The sequence below is a fragment of the Bos grunniens genome, chromosome 23 (genome assembly GCF_055505025.1).
Source record: "Bos grunniens cultivar Pamir isolate PY7600 chromosome 23, Bosgru_T2T1.0, whole genome shotgun sequence".
NCBI lineage: Eukaryota > Metazoa > Chordata > Mammalia > Artiodactyla > Bovidae > Bos > Bos grunniens.
In genome coordinates this window covers 32,828,048-32,855,075 of record NC_141187.1, presented here as the reverse complement: position 1 = coordinate 32,855,075, position 27,028 = coordinate 32,828,048, and the positions used below count along the sequence as shown (strand labels likewise).

The window sequence follows — 27,028 nt, the reverse complement described above, 5'->3', positions numbered from 1 at the left end:
ATGGAATTCTAAGCGCCAAAACACTGGAGTGGACAGCTGCCCCACACTGGGATGGAATCCAAGTTTCCTGCATTGCGGGTGGTGGTTTCTTCACCAGCTGAGCCACAGCAGAAGGCCATAAACACAACCAGACGACGAGGATGGGATTCGAACCCACGCGTGCAGAGCACAATGGATTAGCAGTCCATCGCCTTAACCACTCGGCCACCTCGTCTCGCAGGAAACTGTAGCGTCTGGAAACTTTTAAAATGTATTACTGGTTGGAAAGCCTTTATAGTTCCATGTTTGTGCCCAGTACCATTCTTCAAACTGCAGTCTTTTTCAGAGACTTTACACAAAGAACTGATTCTTTACTCCTTCCTTGGGGAACCTTTCACACTTTGATAGTCTTTTAACCTGCTGTGACTCCAGCTTTAATTCTCATTCTTCTTCAGTACTCACATTGCATCGCAGTCACGGTGACGTTTTCTCTATTTTCTGTAATCTGATTCTCCTGCGTTTTTGAAATTAACTCTTTTCCTTCTGTTTTTCCCACAAACTGAATGCGATTGGGTTCTTCATAAGTAACAGCAAGGTGTATTGCCTTCGAGAAGGATTTTTTTTTAAATTCCCGTTAACTTGACCTATAGGAGTGAAAAGAGAGGCGTAGATATCCGGAGTGGACATCTGCCCCACACAGGGATGGAATCCAAGTCTCCCGCATTGCGAGTGGTGGTTTCTTCACCAGCTGAGCCACAGCAGAAGGCCATAAACGCAACCAGACGACGAGGATGGGATTCGAACCCACGCGTGCAGAGCACAATGGATTAGCAGTCCATCGCCTTAACCACTCGGCCACCTCGTCGCACAGCATACGTATAGTCGTGAAAAGACAAGGGACAGACAGTAGGAGACTCGCGGACCAGTCCCCAGGCAGAAATCAAGAAAAACAAACAAACAAGAAAAGTTTTTTCTTTCGAGTGTAAAGAAGATATAAAACCCTAACTGGAGTCAAGTGTGTATGTTATTCCCTGGAAGAAGTAGTGCTGATCCATCGGAAATGGACAGTAAACTTGTCAACTATTCCGAAGTAAGAAGGGCCAGAGGTTTGCCTCTCTTTGGAAATGAGTGAGGAGGGCCGATTTTGCTATTACACCCTCACCCCCGCCCCCCGCCCCGGCCCCAGGGCCCTCGCCCAGGACGAAAGGAAAAAAAAGAAAAGAGAAAGGACGGGAAAGGAAAACGCTTGCTGGTTTGTAAAGATTAGGAAGGCGGTGGCAACGGTTCTAGGAGTGGTGAAAGGAGACGGTGCATCTGTAAGCTGACGAACTGTGTTGTGCCCGTGATGCTCGAGCGAGGAACTGGATGGGTGTCACGAAAAGAAAGCCTAGCAGAGGATGGTTTCGATCCATCGACCTCTGGGTTATGGGCCCAGCACGCTCCCGCTGCGCCACTCTGCTGACAGGTGGCCTGACTAGGCTGCTTTTTCCCTACTATGAGTATCATGAGCAACGTCCCATTTCCTTGTACAGATAAATTTTGGTTTGTTTATAAAATCGAAAGAATAAATCTCCCAGCGATAAGATCAAACTTCTACGACTTATTGTACGTGTAAAGACTCAAATCACTTTCAGAACTATTGCCCTAGGCAAGAAAAAGAAAAAGAGTCTTACCAGAGGATATGCTATATGACTCCGTTTCTACGAAATTCAAGAGCAGGCACATTACCTGGCGCTAGAAATCAGACAGCGATGAGCTTGCGGGAGGCAATATTGACTGGCGAGGGGGCATAAGGCGATTTTCTGGACTAATTGGCATGTCCTGAACCTCGAGCTGGGCGGTGGTCACGTGGGAGTAGTATACCTCGGTTAAGTTCATCCAGCTCAATTTACACGTAAGCTCTTTACATTTTAAAATATTCTTTAATAAAGGGTTGGGGAAAGGGTCCCACGGAGATGTAATAACCTAAAGGAAAGGAGAACGAGAGAGAGAGAGAGAGAGAAAGGGGACTAGAGGCATCAAGGGACTGAGAGGCGTGGCTCCGGCGGACTCAGGTGCTGGGCGAGTCCCACTGGTTCATCCAGTCCCAGCCTCTGAGGCTCTGCCAAGTGGCAATCATCACCCGGCCACCAAGGAGGACGACTGGAATTGACCCAGGGGGAAGGCACTGGTGCAGCAGGTAGGTGTTCCGATGTCCCGCGGGTGACAGCCAGGCGGCGATGAGGAAAGAGTGTGCGGATCGCCCATCTTCCAAGGCTCCCGCCCCCTCATCAGAAAGCGCCCACCTTCAGCCTGCCGGCCCGCCAGAGATCCGAATGCCCGTTTTGGTGACGTCAGCCCCTCGGCACTCCTGGACTCAGGCCCTGCTCTCCCACCAGAGCCCTCCTCTCCCACCACCAGCCCTGGCACACACACACACTGACACACTCACACTGGTACACCGGAGAAGACCATGTGACCGGCGCTGGGGCCTGTAGCCTGAACCCTCCAGATAGGTTGACCCAGCTGGAACCTGGAGCCCGAGCCCAATATCTGCACACACTGCTTGCCACAAGCAGCAGGAGGCCCCATGTTTCCCGGAAAGGCGATGCCAACTGCCCCTAGGACAGGCCGCTGCACTAACCAACCTGTCCCTGTCTGCTCCCCCGCAGCCTGCAACCCCAGAGCAGAAACCCACAAACCGAAGAGGCCTCAGCTTCCCCCTCTTCCTCCTCCAAAGAGTGGAAAGGCCTGTTTCCAGCCGAGACAAAATTGCAAGGATCAGACGCACCCTCCTGCCTGAAAGAACCAAAACAGATCAGAAACACTTTTCCAGACACCAAACATCAGGCAAAGAAGGATGGTAATCTCTGACAGAAAAGAAATGAATGAGCGATTTTGCTGGGAACTGACGTGAGATCTAGGATTGCACCCGAGTTTTTACTGCCTTGAGAGAGTTTCCAAGGCCCAGTGCAGGCAGAGGCTGGTGAATTCTCTGAGTTGAAATGTTGGGGCGGATAAAGTCCAGGAGACCAAGACAGCTGGAGACGGCAGGACAGAGCACCGGAAAGGACAGAGCCGGGAGAAGAGGAAACTCCCGGAAGCTCTCCACATGGACCTTAACACTGGTCAGCGCACACAGGTAGGGAAACTATACAAGGCTGGGGAAAGAATCCCCACAGTGATCAGAGAAGGGACCGTGATACTGAATTGTCCTTTGAAATCAGAAGCAATCGTGGGAGATGCACGGCTGTCAACTGATGACAAGAGTCCAGATTTGATTCCTGGCCTAAAAAAAAAAAAAAAAAAAGTCAGTCTTGTGGTCTTGTGTTTCTTGTTCAAAGTGGTCAAAGTGCTGCAGACACGTAGGGAGAGGAAGCATCCCGAATCAGTCCACCACCTTGCGCCGTCTCTCCTCACAAGGCAATCTTGGCTGTCAGTTCACCTTAAAGGGTCTTCAGAGACATGGAAAGAACGACCTTTTAAGAATGCCTCCTTACTTTGTATCTCTTGAGGATTTGAGAAAGGGCGTTGATTGAGCAACTACTTTGGAAAGACAATTTAAAATCGAATACGCTTTTGACAAAAGGTTGCCAGGAAACTTTTCCACTGCCCCTGCCCCCACCTCCCACCAAATTTTTCGTGTTAGGCCACCCTCTGACCCTGCCCAGCTCTCTGTCCTCATCTATTGGTCCCGGAGGAAAGAGAACCCTGCCTGCCTGGAAAAATGTTGGGCTTGTGGTAAGTGGAGAGCTGAACTGGGTAACGAGTGGATAAAAGGTATGTGAGGGTGGCGGGTTTGGAACACAGTTAGAGGACTCTAACTGTCTCCTTACCTGTCTCCTGGGAAACCCGTATATGGGTCAAGAAGCAACAGTTAGAACTGGACGTGGAACAACGGACTGGTTCAAAATTGGGAAAGGCATAGGACAAAGCTGTATGTATATTGGCACCCTGCTTATTAAATTTCTATGCAGGGTACATCATGTGAAAGGCCGGGCTGGATGAATCACGAGCTGGAATCAAGATTGCCAGGAGAACTATCAACAACCTCAGATACGCAGATGATACCACTCTGATGGCAGAAGGCGAAGAGGAACTGAAGAGCCTCTTGATGAAGGTGAAAGAGGAGAGTGAAAAAGCTGGCTTAAACCTCAACATTCAGAAAACTAAGATCACGGCATCCGGTCCCATCACTTCATGGCAAACAGAAGGGGAAAACGCCAAAATCAATGCGGACGGTGACTGCAGCCACGAGATTAAAAGACGCTTGCTCCTTGGAAGAAGAGCTATGACCAACCTAGACGGCGGAGACGTAACTTAAAAAGCGGAGACGTAACTTTGCCGACAAAGGTCCGTACAGTCAAAGCTATGGTTTTTCCAGTAGTCATGTACGGATGTGAGAGCTGGACCATAAAGAAGGCTGAGCGCGAAAGAATTCATGCTTTCGAAGTGTGGTGCTGGAGAAGACTCTTGAGAGTCCCTTGGACTGCAAGGAGATCAAAGCAGTCAATCCTAAAGGAGACCCACCCCGAGTATTCATTGGAAGGACGGTCGCTGAAGCTGGAGCTCCAACACTTTGGCCACCCGATGCGAAGAGCCAGCTCACTGGAAAAGACCCTGATCCTGGGAAAGACGGAAGGCAAAAGGAGAAGGCGTCGGCAGAGGACGATGTGGTTAGACAGCATCCTCCAGGAGAGGGTGGAGGACTGACGAGCCTGGCGTCCCGACGGGACAGGCACAACCGCAAGGGGACTCTAGGCACTATTCTCAGGGCTGTGTAGGTTAAGAGGCAAGTTTTCTCGGAAAACAGTTGGCAGCCTCCTGGAGGAGGTGACCAAAGAGAACAGTGGCCCGTACGGGGATCGAACCCGCGACCTTGGCGTTATTAGCACCACGCTCTAACCAACTGAGCTAACCGGCCCCTGACTGCGTGAGTCCTCTTCTCTTCTTCCTTTCCTCTTACGGCCCCCGCCTCCCCCTCCAAAATGTCAAGTTCCAACTGACCCTTACTGTTGCTTCTCTTAAGAGAGTTTCGTCATTGTCGTTGCCTTCCATCCTCAGTCAAAAGAATGAGACGCTTTCTCGGAGAAGAAAACCAAAGGAAAAGAAGGCACAATTGGTTTTCGGTCGTATTCCTTGACGTGAACGAGGAAACCGAAGGTTTTCGGAGGAAGCTGCGGTCTACGGCCCGGGGAATCCATGGAAGAATTTGCTGTTTGTGTAAAAGGCTCGCAGAAAGCGCCTTAAGCTGGGCTGAGTGCAGGCTCTGCCGTACGAGATGGAATACGGTGCCTGAAGACTATTCCGATGGGTCGGATCGTCGGTAGTTCCCCCAGGTTTACCGGTGAGACTCGGTGGGAGTTCGGTTTCTCGGAAGGTTCCTGAGAGGTTCCGGAGAACGGTTCAAAATGCAAACTCCGAAGAGCGAAGCTGTTCCCGCCCGGTTTCGAACCGGGGACCTTTCGCGTGTGAGGCGAACGTGATAACCACTACACTACGGAAACTTGCTTTCTCGGCTCCTTGATCATGTTTTCCCTCCCCGGCTGATGGTGTCCAAGCGGGAAAGGAGATTCCCGGCTAGCCCAAGCTGGCCACACCGAATCGGTTTTCTCTTTCAGGAAATGGTCGACGTTAGTGCGCCCTCCTATCACGACCAACAATGCTACAGTCAATGAGTCACACTAAGCAAATACTACCTCTAAGCGAAGAATTCCTTGCCAAAGGCAGAGCAGACGTTTTAGGCAGCGTCCGGGTACAGTAGATGTCGGAGAACTGCTCGATTTTGTCTTATGTGGGTTTGTGTGACCTTAGGAAGTTCTGTGATCACCATCTCTTGAGTGCCAGAAAAAGATTGCAATGACTGAAGACGATTCAATGATCCTGGTTGAAAAGTAAGCGCGATTCGGTGCCCTTGAACTCTAGCAGCTGCCCATTCTGTGACGGGCAGTGTTTGGCTGATAGAAACCGAGGGGCGGAGAGGGGCAAATGCCCACTGATCTGCCAGGCAGTCCTTACTTGTCCCCCCTGACCTCAGTTCTGTGCCAGTTGAGCACAAATCAACCAGAGTCAGACTAGAATTGCTGTGGTCGGTAACATCCTCAAGGCACTAACACTGCTGTTGTAGATATCATCAGTAACATCCAAAGTCAGTTTGTTTCTCCGGGGCAAGCTGAGCTAAAGAATCTCCGAGCCGTGGACTACGAGGGCAGCGAACGGTAAACCGGAAACATCCTGAATCCTGAAATGTCAAAAGTCGGTGATCAATCCCAGATTCTTTGGTCTTCCGCTTGAAACAAACAAACAAACAGACAGAGAAGACAGACAGACAGACAGACAACAACAAAACACCGCTAACTGAAAGACCAAGAGGGAGTGGACGTGAGGCTCGTCTCCTGCTCCCTCGCTTGGCGGCCTTTGGTCCAAAGGGCTGCTGTCCGAGTTTGGCTTTGTGTGCAGAGGTCACAGCAGATGTTTGTTGGGTTACGCGTGGAACAGCTCTCCGAGGACCACGAAAAAGAAGTGTAACCGCGGCAAACAGAGGTCTTAAGTTGTAGAGCAAGACTTGTCATGGCCGGTTAGCTCAGTTGGTTAGAGCGTGGTGCTAATAACGCCAAGGTCGCGGGTTCGATCCCCGTACGGGCCAAGGGGACTTTTGCTCCTTATCACTCAAGGTGTTACCTGTTTGAACCCTGGAGTTGTATGTAATGTAACTTGGGTTGCTTAAAAAAAAAAAAAAAAAAAAATAGCGTGTTACTCCTCCCTCTTGAAACTGTCCTACCGGCGCTCTTCTGGAAGTCGGGGTGCAGGGCCAGCTCCGACATCCGGTGCCCAACACCCTGGGCTTTCTTGGATTTAACGTTTCCTCAGTCAAAGCCACTCTTCTTTCTATTAGGAAGAGGGGAGGGCGTGGTGAAGGGTAACCCAGTGGGAATAAGTGGCGAAGACACTTGCCGAGCCTTCTTCCTTCCTACGTTCCATCTCTTTCTTGTTCCTCGTCCTCCTCTTCTTTTTTCTTAAAGCCTGTTTGATGTGAAACTCAGTACAGGTGTCCCTATGTGGTCCTTTCCCCCTCCGTATTTGCTGTGGGAGATCGAAACCAGAAAATGCTTGATTGTGGATGTTCCAGTGATCGCAATCACTTGAAGGGTCCTTCGGACTCCCACAAGACGTAGGATGGCCCCACGGGGTAACAAGAAGCAAGGCTGAGGGAGCTTTTCGTAGCGCTTGTGAGCCGCCAAAGCTTGGAGAGTTGGGGTGTGGTTCAAGTGCAGGAAGATCAGTTGTGCAAAAGGTTTCGAGCCAGCCAGGAGTCGAACCTAGAATCTTCTGATCCGTAGTCAGACGCGTTATCCATTGCGCCACTGGCCCCCTGCGACGAGAGGGCTTAAGCATGTCTATTTCAATGAGGCCTCCGAAGTCGCTGGTTCTGCTATGAAGATAGAAATAACCCCGAAACTGATGACTCCCACCGATTCTCTTCATTTGGGGTTAGTGTACGTACTACAACGTTGCTTTCCATGTCTACATTTTGGATTACAAGCAAATTTAACCCTTAGGACTTTCCATACATGATAGAAAGAAGTCACTCCTTGAGAGCAAGTTTTCTGCTGGGAGTGCTCTTGGTTAATTTCTGCTACCTGTTAATCTGGCGTGCTTCCACCTCCCTCATCTATTCTATACTTCTTTGGGGCCCTGATGATGCGTCTGCGGATGGTTACTGACTGCCCTGTATTCTCTTTAACTAAGTGTTTTTAAAATAAAGTACACTTATTTGGTTTGGAAGTGCATTTGGCCCTAAGAATCACATTCTACTCCTCTTACTGTTAAGAGTAGTTAATACTCCCTAAGAGGGAGAATCATGGCCAAATTCTATGATAAATCATGCGTCAGATAAAAGCATGCAGAAGTCAATGGTAAAGGCAAAAAGAGGCAAGAAGGCAGGAAAGGTATACTCAAAGGTGCAGAAACCACATTAGGCAGAGACTGCTGGAATTCAGGAAATGATTTAATACCACACAAAATTTAAACAGGCAGACATGCTCTCTTTAGACACCGTGGTTATATGTTTCTTTTTGTTTTCAAGTTGGGCATAAGGAACACGTCAAAATATACAACTGCCTTGAGAGAAGGATGTTGGATGTTGAGAGAGACAGGGCATAGTAATGTTCTTGATGGCACAAACTTGGAATCCAGAATGCAATGCTTTCTCACCCCAGCATTGCCATCTGTTGCCTAACTGGCCTTTGCAATAAAAGACCAGGTGTACAGAAGCTAACAGAAATGTGAAGATTTATGCAGAAAGCTTTGGGGAAGTTTTATCTGAAGGAGTGATGATGGAGGGGAAGTTTCGAGGTTGAGGAGATCGTAACTAGGAACAGAGGGGGAACAAATAATATATTCACAAGTCTCTGGGAAATGAGAGGACAGGGTGGTGGGGAGAGAAGGGGGCAGTGAAGTGTGAAATGAAGCTGGAGACATAGGAGAGGCCATGGAGAGGATTTGAGGCCATAAGCTTAAGGGTCATGTCATAAAATAGGTCTCAGATGTTCAGGTGGCAGGCGACCCTTTCAGAAACACCGCTTCCTGCCTTTCATCCATTTGTCCTCTCAAAGTTCACAGAATCTGAGATCTAGTCTGATCTAATCTGAGTAAAAGTCAGCTAAAATTCCCCCAAATATTGGAGAAAACTCCCAGGCATTCAAACCACGCAGCCCCCTTTAGACCGCAGCGGGCAACAGCGGTGGTCCCGGTGGACAGCCCGGCCAATCTGCCCGACTCCCTCAGTTAGAATTTCAGGGATCTGCCACCCCCGGGTGCTGAGCTCCACCAGCGCAGAGGCAATGGGAGTGCAGACATCGAGGTATCACTTCCCTGAACGCGGGAGCCCCCGTTTTGCAGTCTGTACTCAGGTGTCAAGGGAAATAATCAACAAGCAGTCTATACCCGGAACAGAAGAAAAAGCGTGAATCAAGCCAAACTAAGGACGATAGCCCCGTGTGAGTGTCTCTCACTTATTCTGATGAACGGCTCCGGAGAAACACGGTTTTCAGCAGTTTTATACCGTGTCTATTTATATAGATTGATTATATATATTTATATAGGTTGATGTCGACATTCTAGGAATCAGCGAACTGAAATGGACTGGAATGGGTGAGTTTAACTCAGATGACCATTATATCTACTACTGCGGGCAGGAATCCCTCAGAAGAAATGGAGTGGCCATCATGGTCAACAAAAGAGTCCGAAATGCAGTACTTGGATGCAATCTCAAAAACGACAGAATGATCTCTGTTCGTTTCCAAGGCAAACCATTCAATATCACAGTAAGCCAAGACTATGCCCCAACCAGAAACGCTGAAGAAGCTGAAGTTGAACGGTTCTATGAAGACCTACAAGACCTTTTAGAACTAACACCCAAAAAAGATGTCCTTTGCATTATAGGGGACTGGAATGCAAAAGCAGGAAGTCAAGAAACACCTGGAGTAACCGGCAAATTTGGCCTTGGAATACGGAATGAAGCAGGGCAAAGACTAATAGAGTTTTGCCAAGAAAATGCACTGGTCAGAACAAACACCCTCTTCCAACAACACAAGAGAAGACTCTATATATGGACATCACCAGATGGTCAACACCGAAAGCAGATTGATTATATTCTTTGCAGCCAAAGATGGAGAAGCTCTATACAGTCAGCAAAAACAAGACCAGGAGCTGACTGTGGCTCAGACCACGAACTCCTTATTGCCAAATTCAGACTGAAATTGAAGAAAGTAGGGAAAAACACTAGACCATTCAGGTATGACCTAAATCAAATCCCTTATGATTATACAGGGGAAGTGAGAAATAGATTTAAGGGCCTAGATCTGATAGATAGAGTGCCTGATGAACTATGGAATGAGGTTCGTGACATTGTACAGGAGACAGGGATCAAGACCATTCCCATAGAAAAGAAATGCAAAAAAGCAAAATGGCTGCCTGGGGAGGCCTTACAAATAGCTGTGAAAAGAAGAGAAGTGAGAAGCAAAGGAGAAAAGGAAAGATATAAACATCTGAATGCTGAGTTCCAAAGAATAGCAAGAAGAGATAAGAAAGCCTTCTTCAGCGATCAACACAAAGAAATAGAGGAAAACAACAGAATGGGAAAGACTAGGGATCTCTTCAAGAAAATCAGAGATACCAAAGGAACATTTCATGCAAAGATGAGCTCGATAAAGGACAGAAATGGTATGGACCTAAAAAAAAAAAAGAAATGGTATGGACCTAACAGAAGCAGAAGATATTAAGAAGAGATGGCAAGAATGCACAGAAGAACTGTACAAAAAAGATCTTCACGACCCAGGTAATCACGATGGTGTGATCACTGACCTAGAGCCAGACATCCTGGAATGTGAAGTCAAGTGGGCCTTACAAAACATCACTACGAACAAAGCTAGTGGAGGTGATGGAATTCCAGTTGAGCTATTCCAAATCCTGAAAGATGATGCTGTGAAAGTGCTGCACTCAATATGCCAGCAAATTTGGAAAACTCAGCAGTGGCCACAGGACTGGAAAAGGTCAGTTTTCATTCCAACCCCAAAGAAAGGCAATACCAAAGAATGCTCAAACTACCACACAATTGCACTCATCTCACACGCTGGTAAAGTAATGCTCAAAATTCTCCAAGCCAGGCTTCAGCAATATGTGAACCGTGAACTTCCTGATGTTCAAGCTGGTTTTAGAAAAGGCAGAGGAACCAGAGATCAAATTGCCAACATCTGCTGGATCATGGAAAAAACAAGAGAGTTCCAGAAAAACATATACTTCTGCTTTATTGACTATGCCAAAGCCTTGGACTGTGTGGATCACAATAAACTGTGGACAATTCTGAAAGAGATGGGAATACCAGACCACCTGATCTGCCTCTTGGGAAATTTGTATGCAGGTCAGGAAGCAACAGTTAGAACTGGACATGAAACAACAGACTGGTTCCAAATAGGAAAAGGAGTACGTCAAGGCTGTATATTGTCACCCTGCTTATTTAACTTCTATGCAGAGTACATCATGAGAAACGCTGGACTGGAAGAAACACAAGCTGGAATCAAGATTGCCGGGAGAAATATCAAGAACCTCAGATATGCAGATGACACCACCCTTATGGCAGAAAGTGAAGAGGAACTCAAAAGCCTCTTGATGAAAGTGAAAGTGGAGAGTGAAAAAGTTGGCTTAAAGCTCAACATTCAGAAAACGAAGATCATGGCATCCGGTCCCACCACTTCATGGGAAATAGATGGGGAAACAGTGGAAACGGTGTCAGACTTTATTTTTCTGGGCTCCAAAATCACTACAGATGGTGACTGCAGCCATGAAATTAAAAGACGCTTACTCCTTGGAAGGAAAGTTATGACCAACCTAGATAGCATATTCAAAAGCAGAGACATTACTTTGCCAGCAAAGGTGCGTCTAGTCAAGGCTATGGTTTTTCCTGTGGTCATGTATGGATGTGAGAGTTGGACTGTGAAGAAGGCTGAGCGCCGAAGAATTGATGCTTTTGAACTGTGGTGTTGGAGAAGACTCTTGAGAGTCCCTTGGACTGCAAGGAGATCCAACCAGTCCATTCTGAAGGAGATCAGCCCTGGGATTTCTTTGGAAGGAATGATGCTAAAGCTGAAACTCCAGTACTTTGGCCACCTCATGTGAAGAATTGACTCATTGGAAAGGACTCTGATGCTGGGAGGGATTGGGGGCAGGAGGAGAAGGGGATGACAGAGGATGAGATGGCTGGATGGCATCGGTGACTCGATGGACGTGAGTCTGAGTGAACTCCGGGAGTTGGTGATGGACAGGGAGTGCTGGCGTGCTGCCATTCATGGGGTCGCAAAGAGTCGGACACGACTGAGCGACTGATCTGATCTGATCTGATCTGATAGTCTTTGCAGCCAAAGATGGAGAAGCTCTATACAGTCAGCAAAAACAAGATCGGGAGCTGACTGTGGCTCAGATCATGAACTCCTTATTGCAATTTTCAGACTTAAATTGAAGAAAGCAGGGAAAAGCACTAGGCCATTCAGGTATGACCTAAATCAAATCCCTTATGATTATACAACAGAAGTGACAAAATAGATTCAAGGGATTAGAATATGACAGACAGAGTGCCTGAAGAACTGTGGACAGAGGTTGGTGACATTGGACAGGAGGCAGTGATCGAGACCATCCCCAAGAAAAAGAAATGCAAAAAGGCAGAATGGTTGTCTGAGGAGGCCTTACAAATAGCTGAGAAAAGAAGAGAAGTGAAAGGCAAAGGAGAAAAAGAAAGATATACCCATTTGAATGCAGAGCTCCAAAGAATAGCTAGGAGAGATAAGAAAGCCTTCCTCAGTGGTCAATGCAAAGAAATAGAGGAAAACAATAGCATGGGAAAGACTGGAGATCGCTTCAAGAAAGTTAGAGATACCAAGGGAACATTTCATGCAAAGATGGGCACAATAAAGGACAGAAATGGTATGGACCTAACAGAAGCAGAAGATATTAAGAAGAGGTGGCAAGAATACACAGAAGAACTATACAAAAAAATATCTTCATGAGCCAGATAACCACGATGGTGTGATCATTCACCTAGAACCAGACATCCTGGAATGGGAAGTCAAGTGGGGCTTAGGAAGCACCACTATGAACAAAGCTAGTGGAGGTAATGGAATTCCAGTTGAGCTATTTCAAATCCTAAAAGGTGATGCTGTGAAAGTGCTGCACCCAATCGGACAGCAAATGTGGAAATCTCAGCAGAGGCCCCAGGACTGGAAAAGGTCAGTTTTCATTCCAGTCCCAAAGAAAGGCAGTGCCAAAGAATATTCAAACTACCACACAATTGCACTCATCTCACACGCTAGCAATGTAATGCTCAAAATTCTCCAAGCCAGGCTTCAACAGGACGTGAGCTGTGAACTTCCAGATGTTGAAGCTGGATTTAGAAAAGGCAGAGGAACCAGAGATCAAATTGTCAACATCTGGTGGATCATTGAAAAAGCAGGAGAATTCTAGAAAAACATCTACTTCTGCTTTATTGACTACGCCAAAGCCTTGGACTGTGTGGATCACAAGAAACTGTGGGGAATTCTTCAAGAGATGGGAATACCAGACCACTTGACCTGCCTCCTGAGAAACTGTATGCAAGTCAAGAAGCAACAGTTAGAACCGGACATGGAACAGTAGAGTGGTTCCAAATCGGGAAAAGAGTACGTCGAGGCTGTATATTGTCACCCTGCTTATTTAAGGTCTACGCAGAGTACATCATGCGAAGCGCTGGGCCGGATGAAGCACAAGCTGGAATCAAGATTGCCGGGGGAAACATCAATAACCTCAAATATGCAGATGACACCACCCTTATGGCAGAAAGCAAAGAACTAAAGAGCCTCTTGATGAAAGTGAAAGAGGAGAGTGAAAAAGATGGCTTAAACCTCAACATTCAGAAAACGAAGATCATGGCATCCGGTCCCATCACTTCATGGCAAATAGATGCGAAACAATGGAAACAGTGAGAGGGGGCTCACTCTCACTGTTTTGGGGGTCTCCAAAATCACTGCAGATGGGTTGCTGACTGCAGCCATGGAATTAAAAGATGCCTGCTCCTTGGAAGAAAAGCTATGACCAGCGTAGACAGCATATTTAAAAGCAGGGACATTACTTTGCTGACAAAGGCCCGTCTAGTCAAAGCTATGGTTTTTCCAGTAGTCATGTATGGATGTGAGAGGTGGACTATAAAGAAAGCTGGGCACCAAACAACTGATGCTTTAGAACTGTGATGTTGGAGAAGCTTCTTGAGAGTCCCTTGGACTGCAGGAAGTTCCAACCAGTCTATCCTAAAGGAAATCAGTCCTGAACATTCATTGGAAGGACTGATGCTGAAGCTGAAGCTCCAATATTTTGGCCACCTGATGTGAAGAACTGATTCATTGGGAAAGAACCTGATGCTGGGTAAGATTGAAGGCAGGAGGCGAAGGGGATGACAGAGGATGAGGTGGTTGGATGGCATCACCGACTCGATGGACATGATTTTGGGCAAGCTCCAGGAGTTGGTGATGGACAGGGAAGCCTGGTGTGCTGCGGTTCATGGGGTGGCAAAAAGTTGGACTCGACTGAGCAAGTGAACTGAACTGATTCCTTGTCAGAACAAAAAAACATCAAAAGTGAAATGGCACATTCCTTAAAGGTTTCAAAAAAAAAAAAAAAAAAAAGGCAGATCAGCCAGTTCACATCAGATTAGTCTGGCCCAGGCACCTGGGAAATACTACTAGTGCTCACCTCTCAGGGAGAAAGGCATTTAAGCTTTACCTTTAAAACAGACTTTTTTTTTTTTTTTTTTTTTTTGCCTTTCATTAGGCACGAACATATGTAAGCCAGCATGACTTTCCCATACCTCAACATGTGACCATTTCTTTCAAAACCATCTAGTAGAAATACAGATTTTATTTTCTTGGGCTCCAAAATCACTGTGGATGATGACTGCAGCCACAAAATTAAAAGACACTTGCTCCTTGGAAGAAAAGCTATGAGATACCTAGAAAGCGGATTAAAAGGCAGAGACAGCATTTTGCCAATGAAGATCCCTCTCTGTGGTCAAAGCTATGGTATTTCCAGCAGTCTTTTAGGGATGAGAGAGTTGGACCATAAAGAGGGCTGAGCGTGGAACTGTGCTGGAGAAGCCTCTTGAGGGTCCCTTGGACTGCAAGGAGATCAAACCAGTCAATCATAAAGGAAATCAACCTTGAATATTCATTGGAAGGACCGATGCTGAAGCCGAAGCTCGAATGTTTTGGCCACCTGATGTGAAGAGCTGACTCACTGGAAAAGACCCTGACGTTGGGAAAAATTGAGGGCAGGAGGAGAAAGGGGACAGAGGATGATCTGATTGGATGGCATCATCGATACAGCGGACATGAATTTGAGCAAACTCTGGGAGATAGTGAAGGGCAGGGAAACCTGGCGTGCTGCAATCCGTGGGGTCCCGTAGAGTGGGACACGACTTAGCGACTGAACAGCAGCAACAACGGAAATACCATGTGCGGTATTTTATGTGTTTTTTAAATTAAAAAAAAAAAAAAGTCTGTCCCTAAAATACACGCGCCACCGACTCAATGTACCATTAAAACATTTCCCCCTGTCCTTTCTCACTTGTGAGAAATCCCTCACTCGGCCCGGCAAATCCAAAGTGCGCTGTTCATGGTCCTGACTCCGGGAATAGTTCTGGTTTCCCGGGGGCGACGCGGACCTTCTCCGCCTGCCCGTCGCGAGCTTCGTGTTGATCTGGATGCCGAGTCCCCGAACCGTCCGAGAAGAGCCGCTGCTGGCCTAGATACCCTGCCTGCGAGGGTCCCCAGGCCCCGTTCCGTGTGTGTCTGTCCCACAGCCTTGTCTCGAAACACACACGCAGACAAACGCACCTCCACTCCATTCCGATCTCAACCTGGGACTGTTCTGTGCCTAAATGGAACTGTCTTTTGAACCCGGGGAAGCGACGGGTCTGTGCGACTGAAGGACAACCCGTGGCAGAATGTGACCAGTCCGCCCAGGCAAACCTAGGTGGGTGGGTAATTGGGTCCGGCTGCAGATGACCGCGTGCTGCCTTCCGCGTGCAGATGACCCAAGCTCCCGGCCAAGGGGCGAGTCGGCGTCGACCGCGTGGTGGAAACATTTGAGCAGAGATTCGGATCCAGGCGGACTACGGAATAATTCTCTGAGGGTACTGGTGGGGATCTGCACGTGGACCCGGGGAATTAGGAGAAAAAGGAAAGGACAGTGAGATTAAGCAACGGTCTCCACCCGACACAAGATCTCCGTGTAGTTTCTGGGGACAGGAAACTTCTGATTCATTGCTTCCATCCCCTCCGCCATTCCTTTCCACCTTCTGCGCACACAGATTTTATGTCGAAGGTTTTTGAAAATATTTCTGGTACGGGGGGAAAAAAAAATTGCCAGAGATGGGAGACATCTGGAAACCTCCCCTTTTTTCCGTCTGTTGGTTTTAGCTTCTTGTTTGACTGATTGCATTCTTTCGTTGATTCACTTGTACTGCTGTAGGCCTACCTCAGTTGCTTCGGGCCAGCTGCTTGCATTTCAAATCATTTGCCCACAGGCTAACAGTGAAAGCGAAAACAATAAAGTTTGGTGAAGAAAATGTAGCGAAATACTTCCATGCATTTGAGATGAGCGACTATATGTTAGACAGGACAGAAGGCGCACTAAGCGTCCAGGACATAATAAGCACTAAGCTACCCCCGTACCTCACAAAATCCGACCCCTTTTTCCTCAAAATTGCTCTAGGAGAGAACATTATAGTTGACACATTGTAAAGCTGCTGGAGTCAGAGGAACGTCAAGAAATGTTAAACTACAGTAAGTATTTTAAAAGGCCGTAGGTGAGAGCACGGGTGCTCTGAGGATACGTTGGAATCGGGAACCTTGGAGAGGGCAGCAAAATCCCAAGGAAATCTTTGCACTTGTCTATAAGACAGCAAAAGCCGGCGGCTTGGGCTGTTTCCGCCCGGTTTCGAACCGGGGACCTTTCGCGTGTAAGGCGAATGTGCTAACCGCTACACCACGGAAACGTCACGCCCGCATGAGGTATTACAAGTCCCATAAAACGGCATACTCGGTTCCTTGGTTGCTCCCCACTCCCCCCGCCCCCCGTCACGCCCCCAATCTAGTAATTTTGAATATTTCTCTTGCAGAATGTGTTCACTCGCGGTGCCTTGCTTTCCATCGTTTCAAAAACTTTTGCTAAAAGAATAATATCGAAATTCTATGGCTCATACTGCTACTGCTGCTGCTAAGTCGCTTCAGTCGTGTCCGACTCTGTGCGACCCCATAGACGGCAGCCTACCAGGCTCCCCACCAAACCTAACTCGGTGGTGGGGGTGGTTTAGTCGCTAAGTCGTGTCCGACTCTTGCCACCCCATGGACTGTAGTCTGCCAGGCTCCTCTGTCCATGGGATTCTCCAGGCTGGACATCTGGAAACAACCCACTGGAGTGGGGATGTTCCCGACCCAGAGATCAAAGCCGGGTCTCCCGCATTGCAGGCAGATTCTTTACCGCCTGAGCTAGGAGGGAGCAGAGTCCAAACACCTTCCCAAACATCAGGCAGGGTGTCCTCAGGTTCCAAGGGCATTTGATTACGAGCAACAACCCGATACTGTCCTGTGCCTTTGATTTCCACCTCTCTTCCTCATCGTCGGAGCCAGAACACAACGCACAGAGTCCTGAAGACCACCGAACTTCCGAGAGGGCCAAACTCGCCTTGGAGGAGACTGCCGAGCGGGGTTGGGATGGCCTGTGCCCTCTTGACTCTGAGAAAGGAGTGCCAAAAGGAGCAGTGTTTGGGAATTCATGGGACTGGATTTTGCGCCGGAATAAGTCGAGGTGGGAGGCATCAGTCAACTTATTATCCAGCGTCACTCACACTGCCCTGGAACGACTGTGCTTTGAGCGATCTGAATCTGTTCAACAGATGCCCACCTTGCCTCTCCTTTGTTTTTCTCTTCATTTCACCTGACCTTCCTCATTGTATTTTCCCTCTTCTCAGTACTTCCCTCGAGGACCAGGAAGGTGCTCAGCAGCGAAATTGTAGTCTTTCATTAAATCCCATGTGAGAAATTCCTGATTTCTTTGCATCAGCTCTGCATCGGCATCTTTCACAAATAGCAGCGCTGAGAGCTCCTGCTCTCAGCAAAACTAAAACTAGGATTGGTCACAACGTTGCAGGAAACAGAGTCGAGAGACAATATTTCCCAATCAGCAAGTTTGGGATTTAGTTTCCCATAATTTGATTAGAAGTTTATTTTTAAGCCAGTAAGGAGTAGCCCCACCATGTACCCAATCCTGACCCTACCAGATGTCCTGAAAAATTATGCAAGCAACTCAAAGGGCCCTTTGAGGTATGTGACTCCTGAACGCACAAAGGCTTTTCGGATCAAAATGTACTTTTTAAACAGTTGAAGTTCATAAACAAAGAATGCTTTAAAAAGTCAGTTTGCCCACACCTTAAAAAAAAAAAAAAAAAAAAAAAAAAAAGAATATAATTTTGTGTATTTTGTCATTGACTATTCTTTATCCTCTTTTAGATATAACCTCAGTTCTTCTCCTTCCAAAATTTCCAGTATCGTCAAGAGTCCATTTCACATCGAAAAGAGGAAACAGTTACAACACAACTTGATTCACACTACCGTAATTTATATTAGAATGTCTTTCCTCTTCTTTTATTTCTTTTGATTTCATTTCATTCACTAAGGATAAATGAGTAAAAACAATGCTGGATTACCTAGTGATTCAGGAAGACAGCTGCAACATATGAAAGTGCAGAACTTGAAAACACACCCACTGAACGAGACCAGTAAGTCTCTGGCCTTGCTTCATGAAGTATCGTCCATGGAACAGGAGTGTAGCGTCTGAGATTGTAGAAATGCTGACTTTCAGGCCCCTGTTGCAGATGCAGTTATTTAAAACCCTCATTATAATGGATCACACCAGGTCATTCACATGCCCATAAAATTTTGAGAAGCGCGACTGTAAGGCACTACTAAAGTTGGTGCCAAATCGGGGTGGTGGGAGTTCGCGGGGGAGGGGGTGGCTCTGAAGAGGGACATGACAATTCAATGATTCCATGAAGAAAAACAAATGACTCCATTGTGGTAAAAGTTCTAGGAGGCAAACATAATTGAAGAGATCCCACAAAACCAAACTGGCAACTTCTGAGACCTGATCTAAAACGCGAAGGAAACACCGAGAGGCAGTTCTAATTCTCTTCTCAAGACCATCTGAGAACCACCTTTTTATGGCTATCGGGAGAGCATTCCTAGTACTCCCGGGCTTGATGGGAGGTAAACAGATTTCATTTTTTAAACTTGTTTTGCTCTATTTAAAACAGTCTTGCCTGAGGCCCCGCTGGGATTTGAACCCAGGATCTCCTGTTTACTAGACAGGCGCTTTCACCAACTAAGCCACGGAGCCAGCTGCAGTTGACCCTTGGTTCCTAACATTATTTGAAGGAGTTTTCGCTTTCCTGGCTCACCAATGCATTTCTCAAGAACTTAAGATCAACACTACAATCTCAGGACTCTTTCTCAAAATTTCTATCAAGTCTTTTACCCTCTCTTGTCTGAAATATGCACAGAAGTTTACATGCTGAGCCAAGACAAGAAAAACCTTCTGAACCTCTGAACCCTTGAAATTGATAGCCAAGTCCTTTGACTTTTGCACCTTCCTATGGGAGATACTTTTCACTTTCATGCATTGGAGAAGGAAATGGCAACCCACTCCAGGCCAGTGTTCTTGCCTGGAGAGTCCCAGTGACGGCGGAGCCTGGTAGGCTGCCGTCTGTGGGGTCGCACAGAGTCGGACACGACTGAAATGACTTAACAGCAGCATGGGAGATACTAATACTTCTCCCTTTCGAATCTGTAAAAGGAAAACGATGGTGCTTATCAGTCTTGAAACATAGCATGAAATGGAGCGCTTGAAAGGACTTCACCACATCTTTTGCTACGCTCACTGTCAAAGAGCAGTATCTTACAAGAGAGGAGTGTGCCTGTTCATATTTATTTTAGAGCAACGTGGACGGTAAAGGCATGCAAAAGGGAAAAGGAAGGTAAGAATTCAGCAAATGTCAACATGCAAGAATGATGTTTGACACAGAAATACAGACAATTAAAACTTTGGTAGACATGTCTTACATTAAAAATGTCATCAAGTTCTTGACTTGTCTGAGTTCCTAAAATGGACACTTACTGCATAATTATCAGAGAATAGTCCTCTCCTCTGAGCATGAGGCAGTATGCGATGATGCTTTAGAGCTCAAACTCTGATGTCAGACTCCACTGATTCTTTGTTCCAAATCTGTCATTATACTCGTGACTTTGAGAAAATGTAAAACCTCTATTTATTATTTTTATTTACTCAAATTCTTTGAAGAGTGCTGGCAGGTAGTGTAGATTATTTCTAGCCTCAATCTATAAGACTGCTACAAGTGTTCTATATCTAGGCCGCATAAACAATACTGCTTCCACAGGTGCTAGTGAATAGTGTCAGGAAGCTGCCAGTATCTTTTGCAATAACAGACTTTTGTTTTGTGGTTTGTTTTTTTTTTTTTCCCAACAACTGTAGCTTCTCGAGTACTTCTGTAAAGGTAGGTCACATTTTCCATTTATTTCTATTTGAAGAACTCCTTCATTGCAATCACATACTGCTATAGGATTACAATTTTTCTGCCCAATGTGATTGCACTTTATCAAGTATTTTGTGAATTAATGGGAAAACTAAGTTAAGTTAGGAACCACCTGCTGTTAAGCACATCAAAGGCTTAAAAATCAAAGCACACAAATAAGAATAAAACACACACAAACACACACACAAGAGAACAAACCCACCTAACATTAAAGTAACCTTTGGTCTCCCACTTCAAAAAAGAAGGGGTGAGTAATATTGCCTGGGCAAAGTATGATCTCTGTGACGACCCCACGGAAGAACAGTGAACTGGCCATTGTTCTGTCTGAAAATCTTGGATTGTGTCATGGGAACACAGGGCAAGACGGTCTTGCCCTTTATAATGGGCAAGATGTCACAAAGAGCAGTGGTTAAGATGTTTATTGACACAAATGGAAATGTTTTCTGGCCAAGCTAGGAAAGAAAACATTTCAGGTGTTATTTGAAACTTTGTGAGAGAAACTCACCGAACTTCAAGTTCAATATACACCGTATAGCTCCATTTCAGATGTCTTTTACAGGCTGAAGACGAATGTCATTGGTCTGGTTTGCATTTCAGTGTGGGAATGGGACTCTGGGAGAATAATCTGCAGCATGTACCGTCTTGCACAGGTCACCATGTAAATATTTCTGCATGTCCTTCACCAAAGAAGACATCAATCACATTCCTTCAGCTTTTAAGAACTGCCTGTCATGGACCTACTGCCCACCAGGCATTTGTCTCAACTCTGATTTAAGTGGTGGGAAACAGACACATTTCCTATGCGAATTTTGAAACACAAATTTTTATTTTGGAGTATATTTAGAAAAGTTGCAAAAACAATAGAGTTTCTTTGTACCCATTTCAGAGTTTCCTTTAATTAGCTTCTTGGGTTACCACGGTACCTTTATTAAAGCCAAGAAACCAACACTGCTACTTTAATAATAACTAAACTCATGTATTTGTGTGTGTCACATCTGTTCTTACACTAATGTCTTCCCCCCCCACCCACGGGATCCCACATTGCATTCAGCCTCCTCTGGTCTGTGATTATTTCTTGGTGCGGATGAATTATTTTTATCCGGTATTTTTATGACTATCTTCCAGTCTAGGTTTGTCTGATAGTTTTCACACGAAGGCCTGGGCTACAGGTTTCTGGACGAGACCACAGAGATGAAGTACTTGTCCCATCACTTCCTATCAGATGTGACTTGATAGGAGGATAGCTTACCATTAGTGATGCCAACCTTGATCACTTTTAAGGGAGTGTTTGCTGTTTTTCTCCCTGGTGAAGTTTCTTCCTATGTTTTCCTACTTCTTCCTGGATATTTAGAAGCTAGTCGGTCAGGATGGCCCATATTCCAGAAGGGAGAGGTTAAATCTCCATCTCCTGGTGGGTTGGTGGAGAATAGTTCCAACCTTAGTTGGAATGCATCAGTAAGAAAAATACATCCCTTCTCCTGTATTCATTGATTTACTTATTTAATCACTGATTTATAACAGTACGGACTCATGAATACATATTTTATACTTAGTTTGCATCATTATCTCAAACTATATTATTTGTTGTTCAAAGTGTTTCAGGTTTGGCCATTGATGGCTCCAGCTCATAAAGAGACAGCTGACAAAACTGCTTCCTTCCTGCTGTGTTTGTATCAATAGAGTTTTTTCACATAGCATTTGAAAAACCTTGTTTCATCTTTTGCTGATCTAGTTAAGACTCAAGTGTGGAAATGTAGAAAGTGTAGATGGTTTCATAGTCTATTTTAGGAGGAAAATAATCCAGTAAGGTCAGTTTCTTTGCTGGAATCAGTTACCCTGTGGATCAAAATGCGCCAAAGCGATGCTCTATGGCTTGCTGGGTCGCTGACTGCTATCCTTTCGTCCTGCAGATGCGAGTCAAACATGAGGAAAGATGTACGATTCCAGTGACAGTTCTCCCCGAGAGTTCCGTGTCCCAGACATGAACTGGGATGTAAGCGGTGAACCTAAAATGGATGAACCGTCACCTTCTGTGTGTAAGTGTGAAAAACGGTAGTCTTCACACAGCCTGGCCCGTACGGGGATCGAACCCGCGACCTTGGCGTTATTAGCACCACGCTCTAACCAACTGAGCTAACCGGCCAGACATGGGAGTGTGGGATAAGGGAGTCTGAGATCGTGTTTATGCTATTAAAAGAAAAGGTATCAATACGGCTTTTCCGGGAGCTGGAAAAGGAATACAGTGAACCCAAACGACCACAAACTAATACTCAAAGAAAGAAGAAATCGCATTCTTCCTCTCCCCCATCGTGGAATTAGGGGGAAACAAAGAGGAATTCTTAGTATTTGGCGTGAATGAACTCTATTTCCTGAGGACTGAGGTAATCAAAACTGTGGCAAACCTGCCTTAGAGGTAGGCCTGGCACCACAGCCACATTGATAGGGAGGCTCTGAGAATACTTGAGGAGACGAGGTAGCCCAGGACAAACCCCAAAGCCATTAAGTAATAAATGGAGAAGCTTGCAAATAAGTATCCAGCAAAGTAGGAGGAAAATCAAGAGGAAGTGAAGATTGGAGGGTAGACCTCATTCTTTCATCTCTCGGCAGGAATCGAGCACCCATGACTGTCAGACCATGGTGCACACTGTTAAATGATGATGGGAATCACTGAGGCTAGACCTCAACATGAGGGGCTGTGGTTCAAGAGCAGCGTTTGTTACAGCGTAGCACCTGTGAGTCGGACACGACTGAGCGACTTCACTTTCACTTTTCACTTTCATGCATTGGAGAAGGAAATGGCAACCCACTCCAGGGCTCTTGCCTGGAGAATCCCAGGGACGGGGGAGCCTGGTGGGCTGCCGTCTACGGGGTCGCACAGAGTCGGACACAACTGAAGTGACTTAGCAGCAGCAGTAGCACCTGTGTTCTGCGCTAGGACTGATCCTCAGGAGAGAGAACAGTGTTACTCCTCAGGGTTTGGAGTCAAGAAAGGCAGGGAACGACCCCTCACAGAATGGGCTTTATGCCTCTGTTTCCACACTCCTGCCCATCCCTCCCCTCATCCCACTCGTCTTTACTTTCCCTCCACTTCCCAGCTTCCCAGAGGCACTCAGGCCCCTTGACTGGCTAACTCCTGGTCCTGGTGAGGGTTGAACCAACCTGTGAACATGGTATTGTTGGCCGTGCCAAGGCAGGCCAAGTAGGCCCCCGTGAGACTGGGTCTAATCTCTCAGAGATTAGGGGTCCTCAGCAGGAAGGCTTGATCAGAACCCTAAACCCCTTGGATTGGAAGCTGGACTTGCCCAAGCGTGACATTTGATTATGGGGAAAGATTGGTGAGTGAAAAAGAAGGAAAACTAAAAGACAGACAGAGAAAGACAAGGGTGAAGTGACAAGAAGAGCAGTAGAGGCAATGAGGAAGAGCCTAAGAGACAGAAACTGAGCCTCACGGAGAAAGCAAGATTGAGAAGATAGCAAAGGACAGGGAAAGTCTGAAGAGAGAGGAATAGGGGCCGAGAGAGAGTGAGAAAGAAAGTGACTAAAGGGATGCAGAGACCAAAAATGAGAGACAGAAATAGAGCAATGGAGATAAGTAAGGACAGAGCAAGCAAGAGGGGAGGAAAGTAGAAAGATACTGAATGAGCAACAAGGGCCGAGACAGAGACGAAGAGCAAGAAAGAGAACCAGACTAAGACACAGAGAGAGACAGAAATGAAGATATTCAGAGAAACAGGAGCAGATTGAGAGACAATTACAGACAGAGAGAGTTTGGAGACTGAGGGAGGAGGGTCCAGTGAGAGCAACAGTGAGAAGCAGAGACAGGTCAGGGTCTGAAGTCCAGAGACAGACAGGCAGCAAGGCATTCAGGCCAGTACTTGAACAGAATTTGAGCCTGAAGCTGATTTGCAGGGGGAGGAGATGAGCGTAAAGAGCCATGTTAAATTGACATTTGACATTTAAAATAATGATATTCACATTGAGTCGTGGAGAAGGGAATGGCAACCCACTCCAGTGTTCTTGTCTGGAGAATTCCATGGGCAGAGGAGCCTGGCAGGCTACAGTCCACAGGGTCCCAAAGAGTCAGACACGGCTTTGTGATTGAACAACAATAACAGGACATTGAGAGCAGTCACTTGTATTTAGATAACTCTTCATCTGTAAGAAAGCACTTTTAGTCAGAAATGAGGGTATTTGCAGACACAAGATAGTTTCACGCAGGACAGTTGCTAATTGTGAATTCCTGGGAATTTCCTCTTTCAAAACAAGCTACTTTCTCTTGTCCAATAAATGGAAACATGCAGGTCATACAGGAGATGGTGAGGGCGTGGCACCATCTAACCTGGCTCTCCTTTGCCAGTGGAAGCCAGATCTCCAGCTGCTGAGGGATTTTCTGTGGAGAAGAGGGGAGAATTTGGCAAGTTCAGACTCCAGCACTAGTAGATAGGAGGGATATGCAAATTAGTAAACAAATGATAAGGCAAATCTCACAGAACTTTTTGTTTCTTACCTGAATTCCCCATCCCTCAATATGTGAGGTGACATCATTTTCTTTGTTAGGGATCAGGACAATGCTTGCCTGGTAAAATGTGTTTTTAAGAATTCTCCCTCTCTGACTTTTTGGATGAGTCTGAGAAGGATGGGTCTTAATTCTTCTTTTAATGTTTGGTGGAATTCACTAGTGGAGCCATCTGGTCCTACACATTTGTTAGTTGAGAGGTTTCTGATTACTGATCAATCTCCTTCCTAGTGATAGGGCTTTTCAGATTTTCTCTTTCATCATGAGTCAGTCCTGGTAGACTGTATGTTTCTGAGAATCTATGTTCTCTGTTGTCTAATTCATTGATGTATTATTTAGTTTTAAGCAGGTATAGCAATCTGGATCTTTGTATTACCTTTGTATGAAAAGGTTTCTTTGCCAGTTGGCTAGTCAGCTTAGTTGGTTAGAGCATGGTGGTAATAACACCAAGGATGTGGGTTCAGTCCCCATATGGGCCACTGCAAGCCTTTTGTTACTTACTCACTGAATAATTTTGTTGCAGTCATCTAACAAATTGGAGATAACCTCACATACATCAAATTGGGAATAAATGTTGACTTCATTTGTTCTTCAGCAGTGACACTACCTTCCTTCCCCTCCACCCCTGCCCCCAGCAAACACAGTCCCAGCAAAAAAATGAAATTTCAGCATTTCAGATTTGACAGAGGGGCATTTTCACCAATCACTGCTTGAAATCCAAAGCCTATGTTCATTTAAGGAGGGAGCAGTGCTGGTAAGGCACCATCCCTTTGAAAGAGCTGATATTTTCTGGGAAGGAGCTTAAGGTAGACTTTCAGAGGGTCAGTGGGTTGACATATTCTGTGGAAGCATGGTTCTTCTGGAGAGACTCTTGTTGTTTGGTTGGCACTCAAAGGGATGTTTACTGAAGTGAGTGCATTCCTGGCTGATTCATTTCAGAAAGCAGGGGTTGACAGTGATTGGTTGTGCAAATGTTCACAAAACAATTATCACAGATAAATCAGTTGGTTTAAATTCAGGTCTGGTGGCTACCTGTTACCACTGCTATAGAACAGTCTTTTCCTAAGTTTGTGATTAGTATGTGTTTCAACATTTTACTTTGGCATAAAGCAAACATTATTTGTTTGTTTAAATATACAAGTAATGCATAATAAAAATGTTTGCCAGAGTTAGGAAATAGATGATAGTGAAAGTTGCTCAGTCCTATCTGACTCTTTGTGATTTTATGAAATTACCCAGACCAGAATACTGGAGTGGGTAGCCTTTCCCTTCTCCAGGGGATCCTCCCAACCAGGGGTCAAACCCAGGTCCCCCACATTATGGGCAGATTCCTCACCAACTGAGCTATCAGGGAAGCTACGGGTATTAAAGAAATGAAAGGGGTCAAAAGGTACACATTTCCAGTAATAAAAAAAAATAATAAGTTATGGAGATCTAAGGTACACTGTGGTAGTATAGTTGTTAATAACAGTATTGTATTGAATATTTGGAAGTCCTTAAAAGAATAGATCCTAAAAGTTTATATCACAAGAAAAAAATTTGTAACATATGTGGTGATGGATATTAACTAGACTTACTGTGTTTCATTGTTTTTTTCCAAGAAACATTAAAAGGATTTTTCTTTTTTAAACTTGGTCTCTAATCTCCTGTAAAATTATTCATAGTCTTCCAGGGACTAGCAAGTCTAATTAATTATAAGCCTGTAATATTGGAATGATGCTAAAGCTGAAACTCCAGTACTTTGGCCACCTCATGCGAAGAGTTGATTCATTGGAAAAGACTCTGATGCTGGGAGGGATTGGGGGCAGGAGGAAAAGGGGACGACAGAGGATGAGATGGCTGGATGGCATCACCGACTCGATGGACGTTGAGTTTGAGTGAATTCTGGGAGATGGTGATGGACAGGGAGGCCTGGCGTGCTGCAATTCATGGGGTTGCAAAGAGTCGGACACGACTGAGTGACTGAACTGAACTGAACTGAACCGAACCGAACCGAACTGAATATTAGATACATAGACTCCTGGGCCCACCACCGGGATGGCCGAGTGGTTAAGGCGTTGGACTTAAGATCCAATAGACATCTGTCTGCGTGGGTTCGAACCCCACTCCCGGTAGAACTGCTTTTGTTGCTAAATCATGTCCCACGCTTTTGCGACCACATGGACTGTAGCCCGCCAGGCTCCTCTGTCCATTCGACTTTCCCAGGCAAGAATTCTGGAGTGGGTTGCCATTTCCTTTTCCAGGGTATCTTTCTCACCCAGGGATCAAGTTACTTTAGCATGTATCTTACCCAAAAATGACAGTTTTTAAGCAAAATTGGACAATAGTCCAGCATATAGTTGACTCTGAACTCTTTTTATCCAATC

General features: G+C 45.9%; 11 non-coding genes across 11 annotated transcripts; 2 read left to right on the top strand and 9 right to left on the bottom strand.

Annotated features, from left to right (window-relative positions):
* Positions 1-132: 132 nt before the first annotated feature.
* On the bottom strand, positions 133-214 carry TRNAS-GCU (transfer RNA serine (anticodon GCU)). Its single transcript has one exon. It is a non-coding gene; the product is annotated as a tRNA-Ser (tRNA).
* A 548-nt stretch (positions 215-762) lies between these two features.
* On the bottom strand, positions 763-844 carry TRNAS-GCU (transfer RNA serine (anticodon GCU)). Its single transcript has one exon. It is a non-coding gene; the product is annotated as a tRNA-Ser (tRNA).
* A 523-nt stretch (positions 845-1,367) lies between these two features.
* TRNAM-CAU (transfer RNA methionine (anticodon CAU)) lies at positions 1,368-1,439 on the bottom strand. Its single transcript has one exon. It is a non-coding gene; the product is annotated as a tRNA-Met (tRNA).
* A 3,369-nt stretch (positions 1,440-4,808) lies between these two features.
* TRNAI-AAU (transfer RNA isoleucine (anticodon AAU)) lies at positions 4,809-4,882 on the bottom strand. The gene has a single exon. It is a non-coding gene; the product is annotated as a tRNA-Ile (tRNA).
* A 510-nt stretch (positions 4,883-5,392) lies between these two features.
* On the bottom strand, positions 5,393-5,465 carry TRNAV-CAC (transfer RNA valine (anticodon CAC)). Its single transcript has one exon. It is a non-coding gene; the product is annotated as a tRNA-Val (tRNA).
* A 1,065-nt stretch (positions 5,466-6,530) lies between these two features.
* On the top strand, positions 6,531-6,604 carry TRNAI-AAU (transfer RNA isoleucine (anticodon AAU)). The gene has a single exon. It is a non-coding gene; the product is annotated as a tRNA-Ile (tRNA).
* A 652-nt stretch (positions 6,605-7,256) lies between these two features.
* TRNAR-ACG (transfer RNA arginine (anticodon ACG)) lies at positions 7,257-7,329 on the bottom strand. The gene has a single exon. It is a non-coding gene; the product is annotated as a tRNA-Arg (tRNA).
* A 9,132-nt stretch (positions 7,330-16,461) lies between these two features.
* TRNAV-UAC (transfer RNA valine (anticodon UAC)) lies at positions 16,462-16,534 on the bottom strand. Its single transcript has one exon. It is a non-coding gene; the product is annotated as a tRNA-Val (tRNA).
* Positions 16,535-18,859: 2,325 nt separating this feature from the next.
* On the bottom strand, positions 18,860-18,933 carry TRNAT-AGU (transfer RNA threonine (anticodon AGU)). The gene has a single exon. It is a non-coding gene; the product is annotated as a tRNA-Thr (tRNA).
* Positions 18,934-22,215: 3,282 nt separating this feature from the next.
* TRNAI-AAU (transfer RNA isoleucine (anticodon AAU)) lies at positions 22,216-22,289 on the bottom strand. The gene has a single exon. It is a non-coding gene; the product is annotated as a tRNA-Ile (tRNA).
* Positions 22,290-26,693: 4,404 nt separating this feature from the next.
* TRNAL-UAA (transfer RNA leucine (anticodon UAA)) lies at positions 26,694-26,776 on the top strand. Its single transcript has one exon. It is a non-coding gene; the product is annotated as a tRNA-Leu (tRNA).
* Positions 26,777-27,028: the final 252 nt, after the last annotated feature.